This window comes from Oncorhynchus nerka, linkage group LG22 (genome assembly GCF_034236695.1).
Source record: "Oncorhynchus nerka isolate Pitt River linkage group LG22, Oner_Uvic_2.0, whole genome shotgun sequence".
In the NCBI taxonomy this organism is placed as follows: Eukaryota; Metazoa; Chordata; class Actinopteri; order Salmoniformes; family Salmonidae; genus Oncorhynchus; species Oncorhynchus nerka.
The window spans coordinates 49700675-49715181 of NC_088417.1; positions in this window are offsets into that span (position 1 = coordinate 49700675).

The window sequence follows — 14507 nt, forward strand, 5'->3', positions numbered from 1 at the left end:
CAACAAAGTAAAAAGTAAGAAATTAAGAAATGTATATACATACTGAGTATATAAAACATTAGGAACACCCCCTTTTGCCCTCAAAACAGCCTAAACTTGTCGGGGCATGGACTACAAGTTCTCAAAAGCGTCCCACAATTGTGTCAAGTTGTATGTGCTTTGAGTGGTGGACCATTCTTGATCCACACGGGAAACTGTTGAGCGTGAAAAACCCAGCAGCACTGCAGTTCTTGACACACTCAAACAGGTGCACCTGGCACCTACTGTTATACCCCGTTCAAAGGAACCAAAATATTTTGTCCTGCCCATTCACCCTCTAAAATGACACACATACACAATCCATGTCTTAATTGTCTCAAGGCTCGAAAATCTTTCTTGAACCTGTCTCCTCTTCATCTACACTGATTGAAGTGAATTTAATAACAGGTGACATCAATAAGGGATCATAGCTTTTACCTGGATTCACCTGGTCAGTCTACAGTATGTCATAGAAAGAGCTGTTTTGTACACTCAGTGGATATTAGTGCACTATAAAGGGAATAGAGTGCCATTTCAAACACAGTTATCTTGGGGAGACCCTGTGTCAATCGTATGATGTAAAATATAAGGAGAGTGTTTAATTAGCTGGGTCGTATTCACTAGTACCCAAAACAGAGGGAAACAAGCTGAAACAGGGAGGGACTACCTGAACTTGTCCAATAAGAAACACGTTTTAATTTTCAGTTGCAAAAACATTTTGCTATGTTGTGCACTAATAAATACTACCCTGGACTGTCTGTCTGCGGTGGCCATTTGCCCCGTGGTCTCTGTGTCCAACCCCGTGCAACCATACAGTCGCCATGATGTAACTGGCTCTTTTTTAATTGAAGCTGACGTTAAGCCGGCCAGTCGGTAAAGCTGGCTTGGGATTGTGTGCGTGCATGAGGGTGTATGCACATACTGTGTGCGTGTGTCAGTGTATGAGAGACAGAGAAGAGAGAGGGATCGAGGTCCAAAAGAGAGAGGGATAAGTAAAAGAACTGAACAGGAGAAAGGCATAAATAAAACGCAAAAGAGCATCAGACTTGGGTTCGGTATTTGGGTGACGTTCTGATTGACTTGGTCTCAGTACAGCCATTGCCAGGACTCTCCATTGGAAATGAGCTGCACTCCTGCCAGCCGGTTACCCCCTCCCCACAGGTAAGAGCCGAAGTAAGGTGAAGTTTCCCTTAGGCAATGATTTTGGGTCAGCTTAGCATTTTCCCCACTAATGGTTAAGGTTAGGATAACGTCAGGATTGGGGAGTGGAATTTCTGTACAGTATTTTCATAAATTCATATCAGGTTTTTGCTTGGCTGACCTATTTCTTGTTATTTACATTAATTTTGTCAATAAAGCTCATGAATGCAACTGTTTATGTCAAATGGTTTTGAATTCTACTTGTAGCTCTGGTTGTTCTGAAAAGCAAATGGTAAAACACTTCGTGGTGATGCTAAAAGGGCTGGACATGCAGATCACTTCAAATAGAAGTTTGCTTGGGTCCTCGGGCCTGATGAGGTTAATTCAATCAATCGAAAATAAAATTGACCCTAACCTAGGGTCCCTATTTCTGGTGTCCAGGATAGCGGTCGGTCGACCGTCGCTGGAAAAAGAAACCGCCCCCATTGAACCCATCCTCAGATTAGCACTGACAATGTAAACAGCATCTGTGTTGTTCGACTTCGTGTCCTTGTTTTCTGTCCATTTCTGCCTCACCCCCCTTTCCTTGCCTGTCCCCTCCCCCTCCCTCCCTCCCCTCCCGCCCTTCACTTCCTCTATCCCTCTGAGGGGTGAGCAGGTACTGGGTGTGCAAGCCGTTACCTCGTTAAGGTCTTACTGTGGAGGATTAGCTGACGAGGAGAAGGAGAGACTTCCTCCCTCTCATTAAAGCTACAGTCTGTGAAACCGGCAGCCCCACCAGTTATTTTTGTATAGTTGAGGGATGGGGCTGGGAAATGTAACCACTCTCAAACTCATAGACAGTGCTCTAGATGCTCTGACAGTCCATGACATCTACATGATAGTTTTATCCATGTTTTGAAGCGATTATTTGTTTAGAATACATTTTTACAAACAATGGAGTAAAAGACATGTCGTACTAAGATGAATTCTTCAAGAATCAATTATTATATTTAAAAGCACAAAAAATGTATGTACCAATCCCAGATCGCCGCCGGCAACAGCAGAGCTGAGCTGAGCTGCCATTGGAGTGTGTCTGTCAACACTTCGGCTTGACTCTCACCTGTTCGCTCTGACTTCTGGCTATAATCTGGCTTGCCATGATTAACATGTTGCTTATCAGTGCAGTGGAGTGTCTGTATAAGAATAGACCGAGGTGCTGTGTCTTATTTCATTTAATCTATGTAGCCTGTTCAATAGAGACTGTGCTATCAGACACAAATTTCAGTCCCAGTGACTTTTTGTCTGTAGTCCCTAGGCTATGTGGCCCCATAGACATTTAATAATGTACAACGAATTTGGCATAACGGTTGTGATACAATGGAGAGCCTTTCTGTACAAAAATGACTACAGGGTTGGGGAGACAGCACAAAATAATTATGTATACATTTTTGTGCTGAACAATTCTGTAGCTTCACAAACATATCAGTTGTGACAAAGGTGTTGTACATCAGTTGTACAGTGTGTACAGGGCCTATGGGTATTCCTACCCCTTGACATATTCCACGTGTTGTGTTACAGCCTGAATTCAAAATGGATTCATTTGAAATTGTTCTACCCATCTACACACAATCCCTCATAATGCCAAAGTGAAAGCAAAGTTATAGAAATGTTTGCACATTTATTGAAAATGAAATACAGAAATGCCTCATTTACATACATTTTTACACCCCTGAGTAAATACCTTGTAGAAGCACCTTTGGCAGCGATTACAGCTACGTGTATGAGTCTTTCTGGGTAAGTCTCGAAGAGCTTTGCACACCTGGATTGTACGATATTTGCACATTATTCTTTCAAAAATTCTTCAAGCTCTGTCAAGTTGGTTCATTGCTAGACTTGCCATAGATTTTCATTCCGATTTAAGTCAAACTGTAACTAGGCCGTTCAATGTCATCTTGGTAAGCAACTCCAATTTGGCCTTGTGTTTTAGGTTATTGTCCTGCTGAAAAGTGAATTTGTCTCCCAGTGTCTGTTGGAAAACAAACTGAAACAGGTTTTCCTCTAGGATTTTGCCTGTGTTAGCTCTATTCCGATTATTTTCATCCTAAAAAACTCCCTTGTCCTTGCTGATGACAAGCATACCCATAACATGATGCAGCCACCACCATGCTTGAAAATATGAAGAGCTGTGATGTGTTGTATTGGATTTGTCATAAAGCAAAAACAATTGCCGCATTTTTGGGAGTTTTAGTTTAGTGCCTGCAAACAGGATGCATGTTTTGAAATATTTTTATTCTGTACAGTATTTTTGGGAGTTTTAGTTTAGTGCCTGCAAACAGGATGCACTCTGTCATTTGGTTAGTAATTAAGGAGAAACTGCAAGTTTCCATTAAAATTTGTAACCATTTTATTTTTTTATTTTTACATTTTACCCCTTTTCATGGTATCAAATTGTTGTAGTAGCTACTATCTTGTCTCATCGCTACAACTCCCATACGGGCTCGGGAGAGACGAAGGTTGAAAGTAATGCATCCTCCGATACTCAACCCAACCAGCCGCACTGCTTCTTAACACAGCGCGCATCCAACCCGGAAGCCAGCCGCACCAATGCGTCGGAGGATACACCGTGCACCTGGCAACCTTGGTTAGTGCGCACTGCGCCCAGCCCGCTGGTGCGCAATGAAACAAGGACATCCCTACCGACCAAGCCCTCCCTAACCCGGACAACGCTAGGCCAATTGTGCGTCACCCCACGGACCTCCCGGTCGCGGCCGGTTACGACAGAGCCTGGTCGCGAACCCAGGGACTCTGATGGCACAGCTGGCGCTGCAGTACAGCGCCCTTAACCACTGCGCCACCTGGGAGGCCCTATCTGTAACCATTTTAAAGTCACCATTGGCCTCATGGTGAAATCCCTGAGCGGTGTCCTTCCTCTCCGGCAACTAAGTTAGGAAGGACGCCTGCATCTTTGTAGTGACTGGGTGTATTGAAACACCATCCAAAGTATGATAATAACTTCATCATGCTCAAAGGGATATTCAATATCTACTTTTTTCCCCCATCTACCAATAGGTACCCTTCAATGCAAGGCATTGTAAAACCTCCTTGGTCTTTGTGGTTGAATCTGTGTTTGAAAGTCACTGCTCGACTGAGGGACCTTACAGATAATTGAATGTGTGGGGTATAGAGATGAGGTAGTCAAAATAGGTAATTCAAAAATCATGTTCAACATTATTATTGCACATTATTCAGGCTTGCCATAACAAAGGGGTTGAACACTTACTGACTCAAGACATTTCAGCTTTTCTTTTTTAGTTCACTTGCAAACATTTCTAAAAACACAATTACACTTTGACATGATGGTGTATTGTGTGTAGGCCAGTGACACAAAATCTCTATTTAATCTATTTGAAATTCAGGCTGTAACACAACAAAATGTAGAATAAGTCAAGGGGTATGAATCATTTCTGAAGGTACTGTACATATAGAAAAGCCCCCCCCCCCCCCCCAATTGTCCGGTTGAACAGTCAGAGGCCTACTTGCGCACGTTAGGAAAAGTTTAAATTCAAGGTTAAGTTTAAGCATGAGCCAATTCAAATTGTTGATGTATATTCACGCGATCAAAGGCCACATGTTAGCTGTTCCCATTACAAAATCAATCAAAGGCACGTTGTCAACAAGCACAATGAAATGGACTCCAACTTCTGTATTTTCCTGTGTGTATGTACAGTATACTTGTAAGCATGTTAAATGATATCTGTGCACTATATGGATGTATCTTGCTCTACCGTGTTTCACCAGTGTGAATGTGGTGACTGCCCCAGGGGATTCAGCAGATCCAAATCAGAGGAGAGGGAGCAGAGTCTACCAGGTACTCACGTACACTCGCACACACATGTAATAACCTGTCAATAGAAGTAAATTACATATATGACATTGACATCTCTCCAGTAACACTTTCTATGCAATATTTTCTTACTCTGATACACAAGCATGAACGCACGCACACACGCACACACACACACACACACACACACACACACACACACACACACACGCGCACACACACACACACTTAAAAGGGTTCTTTGCAGATGGATAGGGTTCTACCAAGAACCATTTTCAGCCCTATTTAGAAGACAAGGGTTGTTTGTAAGGCAAAGGGTTTTTACCTAGAACCCTTTTCATCCTAAGAACTGTTTTTGGAAGAATGAATCACCAAAAATGTAATTATACAGATGATTAACCAAACACAAGACAGTATTCATACCTTGGTTTTTGTGGTGAATGTGAATGAAAAAAAAAACTGTTTTGATAATGTGTTTTATACACATACTTTGTCCATAATGTAGAGGCATTTGGGATATCCATTGAAGAGGTAAGGAAGGAGGAAGGTAAATGCGGTCTGCGTAACATACCAATACCAATTGACATACCTTTGCATGCCTCCTTGTATGTATATCTGCAGACACAGACACAAAAGTGAGCAGTTCAGTCATCTGCACCCAATACAGCTAGCCTTCAACATATTCTTATAGCCTACAGTACAAATTCTTACCTCTTTGTTGACTGATATCCATTGAATTGTGTCCAGTCTATGTTTTGGAAACATTTGCATAAATATTAAAAGATAGATGGTATCATCCTAAAACAATGTCAATTTAGATTATACAAGCCAAATTATATTAGACAAGCCTTACCCTAAATTGAGGAGATCTTTAAATTTTTCAGTTGTGCCTTCACCTGCTGTCCTTTCAATTTCAAATCCAAATGTTTCAGTTGGGCAGTTAGGTTTCTGCAAGAAACCCCACCAACTAAGGAGGTTCCTCGATGAACCCCACCTCCTGTGGGGTTCTTGAAAGGACCTTTTGGGGGTCATTTTCAGTGCCAAAAACCGTAAGGTTCTTCAAAGAACTTTGAGGATCTTAGAAGAACCCTTAATGAACCCCTAATTTTTAGAGTGTACCAAGGTCATCACTTCTGCTTTATGTATACTGTATGTATCAAATCAAATCAAATTTTATTTGTCACATACACATGGTTAGCAGATGTTAATGCGAGTGTAGCGAAATGCTTGTGCTTCTAGTTCCGACAATGCAGTGATAACCAACAAGTAATCTAACTAACAATTCCAAAACTACTGTCTTATACACAGTGTAAGGGGATAAGGAATATGTACATAAGGATATATGAATGAGTGATGGTACAGAGCAGCATACAGTAGATGGTATCGAGTACAGTATATACATATGAGATGAGTATGTAGACAAAGTAAACAAAGTGGCATAGTTAAAGTGGCTAGTGACATAAGGATGCAGTCGATGATCTAGAGTACAGTATATACGTATGCATATGAGATGAATAATGTAGGGTAAGTAACATTATATAAGGTAGCATTGTTTAAAGTGGCTAGTGATATATTTACATCATTTCCCATCAATTCCCATTATTAAAGTGGCTGGAGTTGGGTCAGTGTCAATGACAGTGTGTTGGCAGCAGCCACTCAATGTTAGTGGTGGCTGTTTAACAGTCTGATGGCCTTGAGATAGAAGCTGTTTTTCAGTCTCTCGGTCCCAGCTTTGATGCACCTGTACTGACCTCGCCTTCTGGATGATAGCGGGGTGAACAGGCAGTGGTTCGGGTGGTTGATGTCCTTGATGATCTTTATGGCCTTCCTGTAACATCGGGTGGTGTAGGTGTCCTGGAGGGCAGGTAGTTTGCCCCGGTGATGCATTGTGCAGACCTCACTACCCTCTGGAGAGCCTTACGGTTGAGGGCGGAGCAGTTGCCGTACCAGGCGGTGATACAGCCCGCCAGGATGCTCTCGATTGTGCATCTGTAGAAGTTTGTGAGTGCTTTTGGTGACAAGCCGAATTTCTTCAGCCTCCTGAGGTTGAAAAGGCGCTGCTGCGCCTTCTTCACGACGCTGTCAGTGTGAGTGGACCAATTCAGTTTGTCTGTGATGTGTATGCCGAGGAACTTAAAACTTGCTACCCTCTCCACTACTGATCCATCGATGTGGATAGGGGGGTGTTCCCTCTGCTGTTTCCTGAAGTCCACAATCATCTCCTTAGTTTTGTTGACGTTGAGTGTGAGGTTATTTTCCTGACACCACACTCCGAGGGCCCTCACCTCCTCCCTGTAGGCCGTCTCGTCGTTGTTGGTAATCAAGCCTACCACTGTTGTGTCGTCCGCAAACTTGATGATTGAGTTGGAGGCGTGCGTGGCCACGCAGTCGTGGGTGAACAGGGAGTACAGGAGAGGGCTCAGAACGCACCCTTGTGGGGCCCCCGTGTTGAGGATCAGCGGGGAGGAGATGTTGTTGCCTACCCTCACCACCTGGGGGCGGCCCGTCAGGAAGTCCAGTACCCAGTTGTACAGGGCGGGGTCGAGACCCAGGGTCTCGAGCTTGATGACGAGCTTGGAGGGTACTATGGTGTTGAATGCCGAGCTGTAGTCGATGAACAGCATTCTCACATAGGTATTCCTCTTGTCCAGGTGGGTTAGGGCAGTGTGCAGTGTGGTTGAGATTGCATCATCTGTGGACCTATTTGGGCGGTAAGCAAATTGGAGTGGGTCTAGGGTGTCAGGTAGGGTGGAGGTGATATGGTCCTTGACTAGTCTCTCAAAGCACTTCATGATGACGGAAGTGAGTGGTAGTCGTTTAGCTCAGTTACCTTAGCTTTCTTGGGAACAGGAACAATGGTGGCCCTCTTGAAGCATGTGGGAACAGCAGACTGGTATAGGGATTGATTGAATATGTCCGTAAACACACCGGCCAGCTGGTCTGCGCATGCTCTGAGGGCGCGGCTGGGGATGCCGTCTGGGCCTGCAGCCTTGCGAGGGTTAACACGTTTAAATATCTTACTCACCTCGGCTGCAGTGAAGGAGAGACCGCATGTTTTCGTTGCAGGCCGTGTCAGTGGCACTGTATTGTCCTCAAAGTGGGCAAAAAAGTTATTTAGTCTGCCTGGGAGCAAGACATCCTAGTCCGTGACTGGGCTGGGTTTCTTCTTGTAGTCCGTGATTGACTGTAGACCCTGCCACATGCCTCTTGTGTCTGAGCCATTGAATTGAGATTCCACTTTGTCTCTGTACTGACGCTTAGCTTGTTTAATAGCCTTGCGGAGGGAATAGCTGCATTGTTTATATTCGGACATGTTACCAGACACCTTGCCCTGATTAAAAGCAGTGGTTCGCGCTTTCAGTTTCACGCGAATGCTGCCATCAATCCACGGTTTCTGGTTTGGGAATGTTTTTATCGTTGCTATGGGAACGACATCTTCGACGCACGTTCTAATGAACTCGCACACCGAATCAGCGTATTCGTCAATATTTCCATCTGACGCAATACGAAACATGCCCCAGTCCACGTGATGGAAGCAGTCTTGGAGTGTGGAGTCAGCTTGGTCTGACCAGCGTTGGACAGACCTCAGCGTGGGAGCCTCTTGTTTTAGTTTCTGCCTGTAGGCAGGGATCAGCAAAATGGAGTCGTGGTCAGCTTTTCCGAAAGGGGGCGGGGCAGGGCCTTATATGCGTCGCGGAAGTTAGAGTAACAATGATCCAAGGTTTTACCACCCCTGGTTGCGCAATCGATATGCTGATAAAATTTAGGGAGTCTTGTTTTCAGATTAGCTTTGTTAAAATCCCCAGCTACAATGAATGCAGCCTCCGGATAAATGGTTTCCAGCTTGCAAAGAGTTAAATAAAGATCGATGTGTCTGCTTGGGGGGGGGGATATATACGGCTGTGATTATAATCGAAGAGAATTCTCTTGGAAGATAATGCGGTCTACATTTGATTGTGAGGAATTCTAAATCAGGTGAACAGAAGGATTTGAGTTCCTGTATGTTTCCTTCATCACACCATGTCTCGTTAGTGAGGCATACGCCCCCGCCACTCTTCTTACCAGAAAGATGTTTGTTTCTGTCGGCGCGATGCGTGGAGAAACCCGTTGGCTGCACCGCATCGGATAGCGTCTTCCCAGTAAGCCATGTTTCCGTGAAGCAGAGAACGTTGCAGTCTCTGATGTCCCTCTGGAATGCTACCCTTGCTCGGATTTCGTCAACCTTGTTGTCAAGAGACTGGACATTGGCAAGAAGAATGCTGGGGAGTGGTGCACGATGTGCCCTTTTTCGGAGTCTGACCAGAACACCGCCTCGTTTCCCTCTTTTTCGGAGTCGTTTCCTTGGGTCGCTGCATGCGATCCATTCCGTTGTCCTGTTTGTAAGGCAGAACACCGGATCCGCGTCGCGGAAAACATATTCTTGGTCGTACTGATGGTGAGTTGACGCTGATCTTATATTCAGTAGTTCTTCTCGACTGTATGTAATGAAACCTAAGATGATCTGGGGTACTAATGTAAGAAATAACACGTAAAAAAACAAAAAACTGCATAGTTTCCTAGGAACGCGAAGCGAGGCGGACATCTCAGTCGGCGCCTACAGTACATTCAGCGCCTACAGTATGTTCAGGTGACGTTTTTGTGTTGTTCTATATTGCTGCTTTCTTCGCCTCTGGACAGGTTGTCCCTGTAAATAAGAATTTGTTTTTTAAATTGACTTAAAGTACCTGTATAAATACTGCTCTCTTTCTTTCTTTCCCCTCCCTTCCTGCCTGCTCTCTCCCTCCTCTTTCCCTCATCCTATCTCTCCCCCCTGCCTCTTCTCCCTGCCACCCCTCTCACACCCTCTCTGCCCCAGATCTTCCCTTGCCCCCTGACTCCCATGGCCATAGAGTCAGAGTCAGAGTCTTTTGCCGAGGATCCTATTCACTGCAGGGGGCGGCTGCCCTCCATCGTGGTGCAGACTGACGAGGCAAGCGAGATCAGGGAACTGCTCTGCTCCCAGGGAGCAGACGAGGAGAAGGAGGACCCCTACAACAAGCAGAGCTCCCAGACAGAGAGCTGCATCAGTGGGGACAACCAAGAGGATATGGTGGTGCCGCAGGGGTAAGAACCAGAGCTAAAACTAAGAGTGACGAAGGCCCAATGAGGGAAAGCCGCAAGGCATAGGCACATGTGTTAATCTGAGAGGACCAGATACTGTTGGTGTAAGCACAACGGCAGGTTGAGCTACCACCATAATTATTGCTAGAACCTATCCAATTATTTCAGATCAGCACAAGTGCTAGTGTGGATGCTTGCCCTCAACCCACCCCTCTCTCTCTCTCTCTCTCTCTCTCTCCCTCTCTCTCTCTCTCTCTCGCAGAAGAAGAAAGAGTTCTATTGCAGCTCAATCCCTCAGTGTCGCCCGTTTGACTCCTCCCCACTCGACCCTCCACGAGACTGCCCCACCCAAGCCTGAGGAGATGAGCCAATAGGAGCAGAGCACAAACAGTGACCTATCTACAGAACTCTTTCTGACATCATCATCATCAGAACTCTCTCTGGACACACACCCTGTGGATTTTTACCTCTCTGATATGTAACCAAAAATGACATGTTTCAAGATGACTGGAATGTGTTTTCATCATTTAATGTGTTTAATAATTGTTTACTGTTAAAATAAAGATTTAAAATGCCATATATTATCGAAACGGTAGTTCCTCTCCCTTTTGGGAAACTAGAAAGAATGTGTACATACCCGTAGTTTTCAGACTGTATTCAAGAAACAGCTCTGTTGCTATGTGACAATATGGAAACAAGCAAGTGGCTGGGGTTGGAATGGCATCCTATTCCCTATATAGTGCACAACTTTTGACCAGAGCCCTATGGGTCCCGGTCAAAAGGAATGCACTATATAGGGAATAGGGTGCCATTTGAGACACATCCTAGGTCTGAGAGATACTAATACAGAGTGCAATGGGCTGTTCAGGGTGAATATTTTCCAATCTGACCCACAACTCTCCCCGCGGCAAATACTATTGTTCAGTTAAAGACTATCAACATAGATTTACAAACCAGCAGCTTGCGACTCTGGCGTCTACCCAGCAAAGCTGTTGTTATGGCTGTTACTGTAGCAATGGTGTTCTCTATTGCCGTCATGGAACAAGCAGGTCACAGCGTTCTTCGCTACCTAAAACAAATAGGCTCCATACGAACACTAAAGTTGAGGTACAAAGTATTTTACACAATGGCTGTGGTATGGATGTGATACAATTGCTATTTTTGTGGTCCAAAGGAGTTTGTCTGCACACAAATGTTCACACGACCATTGTGCTGTCTCCGCAACAGTTGTGTAACACTTTTATCAAATTTGTTGTATTTCAGTTTGTGCAAACAGATTTTGTCACAGTTGCCCCTGCATTTCCCTGGTGTTAATATGGGAGACACGTGTTAGGATTTTATTGAGATGCAAAACGCTGGACTGTGAAGGTAAAACGTAGAAACCACTTGTTTGGAGCAATTATTGATTGATTTTACGTCGTCATATTTTGACCTACTATACTCTTTTGATAGCTTACTATGAGTATGTTTTTTTGTGAGCACATGCCATTATTTCGGACATTCACATAAGGATGTGGTACAGAAAGGAAAACAAATGAATAAAGTAACGTAGATCATTAATATTCACCTCATCATTTTGATTAATCACAAAATGTTATCTTGTAATTGTGGCACCATCGATGTGCTCCTATGTCTTTCTCATTGGGTGGAAATTCCTTTAAGGGTTTTTGAATATTTTGCAGGCCAGGCACCATCAAACGGTATGAGTGTGAGCAATCGCAAATTACTCTGCATTGATGTTTAATATTCCATCCACAGTATGAATAAAGAACACCTAATTGAATACTGGTCTGGCACAGTCTTTCCCTTTGTGAGACAAGAGCTCCGAAACTCAAGAAAACACAGCATTTCTAACTGTGTAGCTTTATCCCATCCAGATCGTGGAGTATTTGGATGACATCTGGATCTTTATTACACCCTCTCCGGTGTTTCTCATGTCATGACGCTGTCATATGGAGAATGACTGAGGAAATAAAGACATGTTACTTGGAGAGAAAAAAAGAGTAGTTCAGGGTTAGAAAGTCACAGACAAAGTTGAATCCAATACCTTCCTTACCTGATTTGATATATTTACTACATGCAGCAGCCAGCAGCAGGCGGGAAAAAGCTTGTTGATGTTTTGGTTAAAGCTTTCTTCAGCATGACTATGACATGTTACCTCAAAGCCATTTGACCTAATAGAGCTGGTTAGCTGGTTCAGTTTTTTTTTCCAAACCTCCCACATGGGTTGGGGTCAATTCCCTGTCAATTCAGGAAGTAATCAGATCTTCTAATTCCAATTGCTTCTCTATGAGATTTCATTTGAAAAAATCTGAATATGAGTTTACTTCCTGAATTGACATGGATTGAAATGGAACTGACCCCAACCCTGCATCCCACTGACCTCAGTGAAAGTAAACTAGCTCAAGACTATCTGAGGAGAATCTTATTCCGGACACATGCTTTTTCATCTCGTTATTCCCATTAATTTTTCAGCGAATATCATACGCAATAAGATAGGAAATCAGAAATGAACAATAGAATGGGAAATGTAAAAACAAAAGTATAAAAACGATCTAATAACAAAGATATGTATCTCAACAACAACTTAAGAGGTGCCTGTGTCAGTAACACTATCGACATATTAGATCCCTCAAATACATATCCCAGTAGTATCACAGGGGAATGTTTACCTGCCAACCTCTACATTTCTATCGCAGCATTGTACTGACTGCTTAGGCTAGAGGAAGTACACAATTAACACACACAGGCAGATGTTTACCAGAGCCTGGAGCTCTATACTGATGAGGATGTTAGAGCTCATCAGTTGGAGGAGGAAGTGTGTGTCCCATTCTACTCATCCTCAAAGTGTCAAATTCCAGCTTATCGGGAGGTTGTCGCATATATGTGTTGATAGAAATCATAAGGAAAAGAGTAGGGCTTAAACCAAGACATAGGCCCGGGATTCAGTCAAAGACGCATTGTCGACAAGCGCATGACTTTTGAAGGAAATTTATGCTTGAACGACACCGTCCACACCGTTTACCTGCGAATGCTTTCTCGGCGAAATTGAAGTCAAGTGCAGTGGGCTTGTCTACAACTTACTAATTGGTGTAAACAACATTATACTGTTAGAATTCCCAATTGTCATAGGCTACTTTGCATGATCATTGCATTGGTTAACCTCAGCTTGTTATGGTGATTGATGCCTTCAGTACTGAAACATGGCCCTGGCTATTGGTTTTTGTGAGGGGTGAAAAAAAGGGGTCATAAAAGGCAAGGAGACGGCAGATCAAGTTACAAAGGCTGCGAGGGTGCAGTTACACCATCAGACTTCACGGGGGCAGCATAACTGCAGGTCTTCTCTACTCCACCCTGCAATGGGATAGAGCTGCCTTTGAGTGTGTGGTATTAAAATGCCACTGAAGGGACAACTGCATCCGAGTTCATTATTTAGAAGGCAGGTGTTGTAGGCAGCGGGCTTACAGTTTAAACAACGAAAGCACCACAAAGGTTCAAGCATCTCCTAGATATTGTGGAGTATAGACCTCCCAGATGTTTATATCTGAAACAAAACAACTTTGTTGAGAGGCACAAAAGGAGTAGAATCGCATTACTGACATTTTAAGAAGGCAAGAGTAGCAACGCAACTCTTTACTCTTACGTTTACTTAGAGTGGTCATTGACATGTACAAAGAGTAGCAACACAACTCTTCTCTTGTATATTAAGCCTAATTAGCGGGTTTCATGTCAAAACAAACATGACATTTCATATTCATGATGGAACTAAGTGTCAAATAATCTTGAAACTTGGACCTTGAAGGAACAACTACATTGTACTACAGACTAATCTGTCAGTTGTCAGACAAAACCCCCTCAGTTGTTGGAACATGCTGTACTACTGACAGAAATCCAGATATCACATGACATGGGGCTGTCGCAGTCAATTACATTTCATCAGCTGGTTATTGTCATGCAAAAGCCTGTCGGTCTCACGGTAACTGACCGTTAATTAAGATAAAATGTTTAGTAACTCCTGGCCTCCATGCATACAAGCTGCATACAAGCAGCATACAATCAGCATACAAACAGCATACAAACAGCATACAAGCAGCATACAAGCTGCATACAAGCAGCATACAAGCAGCATACAAACAGCATTTTTTATTTATTTTTTATTTATTTCACCTTTATTTAACCAGGTAGGCTAGTTGAGAACAAGTTCTCATTTGCAACTGTGACCTGGCCAAGATAAAGCATAGCAGTGTGAACAGACAACACAGAGTTACACATGGAGTAAACCATTAACAAGTCAATAACACAGTAGAAAAAAAGAGAGTCTATATACATTGTGTGCAAAAGGCATGAGGAGGTAGGCGAATAATTACAATTTTGCAGATTAACACTGGAGTGATAAATGATCAGATGGTCATGTACAGGTAGA